Source organism: Myodes glareolus, chromosome 8 (assembly GCF_982192425.1).
Source record: "Myodes glareolus chromosome 8, mMyoGla1.1, whole genome shotgun sequence".
NCBI lineage: Eukaryota > Metazoa > Chordata > Mammalia > Rodentia > Cricetidae > Myodes > Myodes glareolus.
The window spans coordinates 48,192,429-48,202,465 of NC_142033.1; positions in this window are offsets into that span (position 1 = coordinate 48,192,429).

The following is a 10,037-nucleotide window of genomic DNA, read 5'->3' on the forward strand; positions in this document are numbered from 1 at the left end:
TTCACACTGTTTCCATAACATGTTTCAGTAGAATGATACAGTACTCTAAAATGTGTGATAGAAACTCCTTACAGTATCATTGCATTTGTTATAAACATCTTAAAATTGGGTAAAAATGAGGACAAGAAAGAGAAAAAATTATCTAAATTACAGCTAAAATCCTGTTTTTACAATGTGGGAAGAGGGTTGGAAATTATAGAAACAGGTGGAAGATGGTTAATTAAGCATAGGCTCGATGTACTGAGGAACATCACAGCCCACACTGGGGAAGTGAGACAATCAGAGGAGTCGGGTTGATGGGCAGTGGATACAACAAAAAGAGATTCCATATCCTGCCTGATGATCAGAGCCACTCAATTTAAAATGGGTTTCTCAGGAAGAAATGAACTTTCTTTCACTGAAGGTGTTCACAGAGTTTTGCGTGTATTGGATAAGAGCATTAGGAGGCAGATTCAAGCATGAGGTTCTTTTCAGGAAGGAATTTCTTTAATTTCAGTCTTTTCATTTTTGCAAGAGTAAAAAAAATATCTCTTTGGGGAACTTCAAATACATAGATGAATAATGAAAGAAATTTTGATGTCTTTCTCTCAGTATTCATTCTTATTAACTAAAGACAGAAGTAAAAGGATCCCAGTCACAAACTGAAAAGAGATTTTAATTCGGGTCTGAAAAAGATACAGAAATATAATACCTATCCTAATTTATTTCTGACTAATTATACATAATTACCTAGAAACTATATTTCACTCTATTTTGCAATTTTAGGATTACAGAATATTTCTGTGTTTTGTATTATGTTTTGACATAGCTTTTTAACAGTGAAATCTCAGCATCACAGTTATCACTCTGCAGAGTTCAGTGGCTGACACTGATTTATCATTATGATAATTTGTAAATCTATTTCATAAGGTACACTTACATGTATAAATACTTTTTAAAAATGAGTTTTACTATTACCCTATTTTGTTATCATGTTATCCAAATATCCAACCTGACCGCACTCTAAAGCTAACTAAAATGAATGAAAGATTAGTGCAATACAAACAGACATTTTTGAGCAATGTTTCATGTGTTTAACATTCAATCTAGGTTTGTATGCTTTTTTAATTATCATTTTCTTAGAAGCAAGGTAATGTACAGTCTTTACCTTTTGCTGTTTTTCTCTGAAATGCACTATTTACTGGTTTCAGGAAACTGTTCATTTATTGATAGACACCTTGAAATTGTTTTATGCATGTGTCCATCCTTTGTTATGGCAGACCTTTTGAAAGCCTAAGGTGTTTAAAACAGCAGGACAAAGAACACAAACAGTTAATTTTCAGTGAACCCATGACTTGCTTTCATTCGTTCTTTGAGTGAGTAAATTTTATTCTAGGACAGATATACTCTTCTGAAGGTTTCTTCATTGTGTGTCACCTGGATTCTCTGCTGTTAATCTGGTCCCTCCAATTTAGCTGAACTACAATTCCAATATCTCAGAGCACTGTTTTCTTTTCCGATCTTAACTTGTAAAAGCTCTATGCTCACTCTTTGCTTTCTCACTCTGAGTCTGTGTTGATGAGTCCTTATCCATGGTCTCAGAGGAAGAATACAATGAGAAGTAGCTTTTGGAAACTTACTCCTTCCTCTCTCTGCTATGTCAAGATGTCCCAACAACAATTTCAGTCCTGGGAGTCTGCTCTTTCTGCTCACTGGGAGATCAATGGAGCAGTTTCCTATGAAATGCTGAGAAATTGTCCTCAGAAAGAGACGTGGGAACCAAGTCAGAGTTCATGTTCTAACTTTACTTTTTTCTAGTAATAGCAGCCTCAGATGTTTAAAGTTTAAAATCTGCCTTCTGTCCAGAAACTATTAGAACAGTATATCATGCAGATCACCACAGGTTTATTTTTGAATGTTATTACTTGAGAGTCATGCTTTAATTTTTTTATTTACATGTTATGAGTGTTTTGTTGTGTGTATGTATATTCACCATTTTTATGCCATATCTGCAGAGTTCAGAATGGGGCACCACATGTCTTGGGACGGTTGTGAGTGAAGATGGGTGAAAAAAATCTAACCCATATCCCTGAAAAAATAGTACATCCTCTTAGCCAAGGAGCATCAAATGCCCTTTTTTAATAAAAAATAATCTAAGCAAACATATGAAGCCATGACTAACACACAATATAAATGAATTTTATTGAGATTTGTATGTCTTTTACTTAACGTCAGTCTTGAAAATAGCACCTAAGTTCCTTTACATTTAAACTGGTATTTGTTGTTATTGAAATAATTAAATGATAATTCTATCTGAGCATTCAATTTAATTGAACTGTAATTAGTCTTGTTTAGTACTACCATACAATTCAGCATAATTACTTTGCCCCAAGAGTTTCCCTCTTCTCATTCAAACTGCTTATAAATAATAAAAAGAATGGTGATTCATAAGTGGGAAAATGCTGAAGGATTAGTTGAAGGGTGAGTTTCTGAAAAGAGGATCAGATGACAAAGTGATAATGACTCCCTAATGGTGTATGGTAGCAGCAAAATGCAGGTGGATTAAATTCCCCTAGTGGGTGTGTTAGCTGGCAATTTATTATATTCATGAGGGCATGAATACAGGGAACTTAGCTATGAATACAGAAACTACATATTAAGCCTGTTTCAAGGGACAAAACTATAAATTTCCAGCCAGAATAGTAAGGTCATCAAATTGCATGAGTAAATATGATTTTACTGTGCCAACTCCTGTTCATCTTACCTAGCCCTTACTAATTTTTAAGAAAAACAAATGGACAGGATATTACTTTAACTTTCAGTGGTACTCAACCATATTTTCTATTAATGTATTTCTCAGAAATATTTCCATGTCCTGCAGGGTGATAAATAACCCCTTTGTCTACATTGACAGAAAATAAAGGTTAGGTAAGAACATAGTCACTGAAGCTAGAATCATGGAAGTGTGGCTGGTCAAGTACAACATAGAAGAAAAAGAAATCACTGTAACAATGAAAAATATAATTTAGAAGACAATATAAAATCACAGTTCTCAAACTTATTTTGAGGTTGTGTGAACTAATTATATAATTTATTTATTTCTATTAACAGACTATTTTTAAAGTAGGGGTTTGTGAAGAAAATTTATTACTTATTGTTTCTGTTTTATTAGACTTGATATAGTTTCATATAGCTGAAACTCTTGGAGAGAGATGGGATGTGTATGTGTTTGTTTGTGTGTGTAAAAGAGATAGAAAGAGAGACAAAGCCAAAATCAGAGACAGAGAAATGGAGTGGTGAAGGTACATTCATTTAGTTTTATAACTCTACACAAATGACTTTCGATACAGGCAGAAAAAGATTTAAACATTGAAACTTTATTTAATCATTTTGACATTCCTTTAAGTTCATTTTATTACTATAAAAAATTGAACATTTTAACTTTAATTTTATTGATTATTTGTTATTTGAAATTCCATATACTTATAGAATAAATTTTGATTAACTCCTCCTCTCTACTCCCTCTTCATTTTAAAAGAATCATGCTATTTTAACTTAAGTGAAATAAACACATATTTATTTACTAATATATGCAATTTATGGGAATAGTTGAGACTGATCTGGCCAACAATTTTAAAAGATAAAATCCAGTCACTAGTAAAGACTATGAAGTAGTCTACTAAATGAGAATCAAGCACAGCGCTAGGTTCATATATCTCTAACAACTACCTCATAATAACTCCTGAGATGTTACCAATAATCCGGTCAGTTACTTTGGAGGCACACCTTGAGGAATAGCATGTCTTTAGGACACTATGAGAGAAAACCTTAGAAAAAAAATTTAATGTTGAAAATTATTCTGCTCATTGATAAAAGCTACTGCAAAATAAAACCAAATCTATCCTACATACAAATGACCTTCCTGAATAGAGAACATGTGTATATGATAAATTATCATGCAACAGTGAAAATGAAAAGAAATGGATGAACTTTCCACTTTTTCTTTATTTCTTTCCCATTCACATCTTAAATCTCATTTTTTGCTTTAAAAAGGAGAAAGAAAAGAAGGAAAGAATCCGGAATTGAAAAAAGTTTGAAGGAGACAGACAAAATCAGGGAGGAGAACAAAATAAGGAGCAAAGAACATCCCAACAAATCTCCATATTTTAAAGTTCTCAGAAAATGCTGTAACTTATTTTTAAAAGGCAGGGGCTTTAGAAATGTAGACATTGAATCAGATTGCTGAATACCCTATCATCATAGAGCCTTTATCTAGCAAGTGATGGAACCAGATATAGAGATCCACAATCAAAAAGTAGGCCAAGCCTCAGGAATCCAATCAAAGAGAGTGAGGAGGGAATATATGAGCAAGAAAAATCAAAATAATGATGGAGAACAGAGACAGATGAACCAAGCTCATGGAAACTCAGGAACTCTAGACCAACAACTGTGGAGACTGAAGTAAGCCCTTCACATGTCGCAAATAGTGATGAAGCTCGAACTATCTGAGAGTCCCCTGACAGTAGTAGGACCAGGGTGTATCCCTGCATGAGATAACTTTTTGGAGACCATTCTCTATGGTGGGATGCCAAATTCAACCTTATTGAAAAGGGGAGAGGCGGGGTCCTTCCCCACCAAAATGTGCCAGACGTTTTTGACTCTCTATGGGAAGTCTTACACTTTTGGAGGTGTGAATATACGAAGTAGACAGAGGCGGACATAGGTGCATAGGTGAAGGGAAGGGCTGGAAGAGGGAGGGAGGAAGAACTGTACTTGGAATATAAAATGAAATTTTAAAAAGAAGAGAAGAAATGTGGACATTTATAAATCTATGGGACATTTTATACCCCATGTTCAGGAGGAATAATAGATTTGTATCAATTAGAAGAAAAAGAAAGAAAGAAAATCAGTTTCACTTATTCTTCCTCCCTCCCTTCTTCCTTCCCTCTCTATCTCCCTTTACTGCCCTCCCTGCTTCTCTCTCTCTCTCTCTCTCTCTCTTTCTCTCTCTCCATCTTTTTCTCTCATCCCCCTTGTTAACTGGCCTGGAACTTATCAGATAGATCAGACTAATAGGAAACTAACAGAGTTCCAACTGTCCCCTTCAAAATAGGTATGATTAAAAGTGTATGCCCAACATATGACACTTTTAGTTTTTTATTTATTTATTAGAAAATTTTATTTCTCAAAGGAGAAATGTGATTCCATATAATATTCATATCTGATAATATGAAAGAGAAGATATAGCCTTATGTTTATATATGTGAAATTTGGCCTTTAATTTTATATATATTATATATATGATTATGAATATATGATTGTGTGTATGTGTCCATCCAAGTAATGTCTTAATTAACAAGTATAAGGAAATACTTTAAAGCTTCACGTTTAACTGTTTTGCTAAAGCACTTCAAGCTTTGTTTAACAAGAGTCAGTTGGTAAGAAAGTTTGCAATCTACTGTTGTAAGGAGGCCGCTTGTATTTAACAAATCTCCATTAATCTGTGTATCACCATGTGGCAGTGGCTTACTGGCAAAGTTCTGGCACAGGTCTCTGGTGGGGCTATATGGCAACTCTCTGACTCCTTTCTCCCAGCCTTCCATTTACTTTCTGCCACCTATCTCTGTCCCCCTCTAGCTCTGCTGTAGGCTCAAAGCAATACTTTATTAACTGATGTTATTCACAGCATACAAAGTGGAATCCCGCATCACCTCCCCTCTTCTGTTTCAATAAAAAGGAAGGTTTTAACTTTAACATAGCAAAATTACATATACCAAAACAGGTATCAAACAAAAATTATAGTTATAATATGCATATCTACTTTATCTCTTATCATAACTATGGAAAGCTATATTCTTATTATATATTCTTCAACTCCATCAAAGACTCCAAAATAATATAATATTACCTAAGTAAACAGGAACTGCATTTTAAGCAACTTCTAAACTCTAGAATTGACAGAGACATCACACTGCCTGGACAGTTATCCAAAGTTATTCTGTACTATTGGGGCATCCATCTTCAGTGTACAGGCCCATAATATCCAGAAGACTTTTCCATGAGGCAAGAAATTTTAAAGACAGTTCAGCCACTTTCTTCTGTATCCTGTGGAATATCTCACAGACTCTTTTATGAAGCAGGAACCCTGAAGGATCATCTCTCCTTTAGGCAAGTTCATCAGTCATTTCTCTGTGGGTCCTGCAGGTCCAGTTCATACACCATAGTTCATAGTCCAGGCAAGAGCAGTTTCTTGCCTAAATGGTTAACAAACTCCATAAGGAGCCTCTTTGCCCATCCTCTTGTTAAAGTAATTGGTGCTGACAAGCGCAGATGTGTCTCATTGTCATGCATGAAAAGTCCTATGTTCTTAAAACATTTTAAATTCCATATTCTGAAGGTCTCTAAAAGAGTTGAAGAATACCTATCTAACTGTAATATATCTCTGTATATTTAGGAAACCTAACTAACATGACTACAAAATTGATTTTTATAGATGACTCTCTACTAACCTATCTTTTAAATTATACAACACACTTCTAAATGAACTGTACAAATACAATACCTTAATCAAGATCAAAAATACATATACAAAAATTGACCTTAAATTTTTATCCATAAACCAAGATCCATACCAATGCAAATGTCTATAGCATATCCCCTTTAAATGTAAACAAAGTTTATTAACAATATTTGGGAAAATGGACATAGTTCTATCTAAGCTGATTTCTGCTCTTTATTGGGTGAAGTAATTTTTTTTGATGGTGTTCAAGGCAACCTTTCAGGTGGTATTGGTCCATCAAACCACATTATTCTGGAATTAATCCTTAGGTTCTCAACTTCTGTGGAAACAAAAGAAGAAACTCTTTCCTAAAGCAACATATCCTTACACCCAAATTTTGTATTCAAGATACCTTTAAAGTATATATGTTGGTTTAGTTTAGCAATACCCAGAATCAAAAGTCTCCTGCAGTCAAACATTCAAAGAAATCACTATTATATACATAATCCAGAACCTCTGTGTATAATCCATCTGTATGTGGCTTATTTTAGAACTCTAGTACTTTTTAATATTTATTTTATTATCTTTACTCCTTTTATCTATGACTGTCTGTACTCTTTCTCTTTAGAGACTTTACATTTTTTAAACCATTTACTTTTTTATAACTGTCAATAATTTTTTCTCTCCTAAGCCTGCATATATTTATCCAACATTGTGACATATTTAGAGGTCTTTTTTATCTGAATCTGTCTTTATTGCGTTTCTGTATATTTTTTAACCAGAAGTGCCTCTTACAATGCTAAGCCCTTTTTTTTATTTTGCACAAGAAATTTATTAAACTGATTTTAAACAAACCCCCTAACTACATCATCTATAGTTATCACTAACAATAAAAATGTTGAGATTTGTGCTACAGACATATGACCCTAGTAAAGCCCTTTTTATGAACTTAAGTGGTTTCATATTTAGAGGAAATATGGCACTTCCTTCTTGACACACCCAGTCCAGCATAGCGGAGCTGTTTGCTGCAAGAGCCATGCATAATGACCCATCTCTAGGCACATCACTTGGTGGTCTATGTTGCCACCAAGCAAGCCATAGTGCATTACTCACAAAGGAGACAATGTGGGTTATATTTCATGCATGAAGCTATAATGGAAGTTGTTCAATTGTGGCATCTAACACAGAAAAGTCATTAGAGAAAATTAATGCTTTCTTCAGCACTCATCTCACAGAACCTAAAGGCACTATTCAACATCAGTCATCCAAAAATACAGGACAGCGAAAGTCAAATCTAGTTTGTGAATTACCCCACCTAATGTTCTTGGGAAATTAAAAGATTTACATCTCATATGAAACTCAATAATATTTTAGAAACTGTTTTGCAACTTTCCAGGCAAGAAAAAATAGCTTACATGTTCAAGGACAAGCAGCCATGGTCATCTTTCAGGACCATTAAGTTCTCTTTCCTGTAGTATTAAATGAATTTTAACCTTTACGTAATACTGCTACAGCACAGAACACTACAACTATATGAACAGAAATTTGTTATCAAATATACTCCCGGATAAGAGTTTGACTCCATCAGTTAATATGCTACTTGAGTTGAAGCACTCCTAACTAGTTACATTCTAAATCTTCCTCCTCTGCAGAATACTTCAAGTTTAATCCTTATTTCATTTTCTTTATGGTGACCATATAAAACTTTTTTCAGCAGCAATAAGAAATGAATACTGCAGATCTTATCTGATTGTATAATCCAAATATATTTTTCCACATAAGAGAAATAGAAATAAAGTCCCAAAACTCTGTTAGGTGTGAAAATTTTTACCACTTTCACACAGATAGGACATCAAAACAAATAGTTGCATCAAAATTTTGCCCCATCAAGTTTTTGACCCTTGAAATTGCTTTTTGAAAAATGACTAATTGGTGATGTTCTATCACATTTAATTATTTAGTCATAAAATAAATGCTTGTCATTCTTACTAAATTTTTTTGAAATGAACACTTAGTGAAACACTAGTTCTGTGGCTATTTGTTCATTATTTAAGGAAGTGATTACTACAAATGCAAATTTATTTCTTTTTCTTAGTGTATTTTACCTCAAATGGCAAGAAAAATTTCTAAAGGTACCATATATATAGTGTAATATACATATTACTTTTTTCTCTTAAGATGAATGAACAGAGATAACAGAGTATAAATACATGCATATACAAGTGCATACATATATATGCATGTAATTACATTTTTATCATATATGTGTGAGTGTCTATGCATGCAAGTGTGCGTTTATGTGTGGGTGCATGTATGTGTACATGTGTGCATGTATGTGTGTGTTCTAGGCATGTGAGCAAATTTGTGTGTGATGCTGTGTGCAGCAGTTTTTGAACCTGAGAAGGATCGATGTTGGTGCCCATTGCCTACCTCTATCACTTCCGAATCTTTTGCTGAAGCTGAAGTTCACAATTTAGTTGATCAGACTAGCCAATGAACTTCTATCTCTGATACTTCTGCTCTAGGAATATATAGATATAGGCTCCCATTTGCACGTTTTATATGAGATCTAGTGATACCAATTCAAGTCATCAAGCATGCACTGCAAACTTTTCTCACTGAGACACCCCCCAGTCCTAAGACTATTTCTCTGATTTATTTTGCTTCGTGTTATTATTTTGCAACATGTTACTCATATTTGTGATTCTCCATCATCTTTTATACCCAACCCCCGATATCTAGTCATGCTATAATTTGTTTACTTCCTTTACTATTAGTGATCATTTGTGCAAGTTTCAGTTACTATGAAGATGCTGTGAGACAAAGGTTAGGGGACATCCAGAAGAAGAGACACTGCCACTAAATCCTATGGTCTCTACTGAACACTGTACTCATTTTTCTTTTTTTTTTCAAAGTTTATTAAATTATGAAAGTTTCCATTTCCGCTCCTCCTCCCAACACCCTCCCCCTCCCCCCCCTCCCCCTCCTCCTCCCTCTCCATCCCTAAGAGCAGTCAGGGCTTCCAGCCCTGTGGGAAGTTCAAGTTTCTCCCCCCTCCCTCCAGGTCCAGGAAGGTGAGTATACAAACAGACTGGATCCCAAAAATACAGTATACGCAGAGGAAACAAGTACCAGTGTCATTGTCAATGGCTTTTCAGAAAGGCTCCGGGCCAGCCACATTCAGAGAATCCGGCCACATTCAGAAAATCTGGTTGGATCATGTGCTCGTTCAGTCCCAGTCCAACTGGCCTTGGTGAACTTCTCATTAGATCAGTCCCCATGTATCAGTGGGTGATCGCACCCCTCGCGGTCCTGAGGTTTTCTTTTTTTTCATGTTCTTCCTCCTTCTGCTCCTCATTTGGACCATGGGGGGCTCAGTCCAGTGCTCCAATGTGGGTCTCCGTCTGTATCGCCATCCATCGTCGGATGAAGGAACTATGGTGATAAGCAAAATCTTCATCAGTATGGTTATAGGCCAAGGCCGGTTCAGGCACCCTCTCCTCTGTCCAGAGAACAATCTGGGGATCTCTCCTTGGACCTGGGATACCATTTATAATCA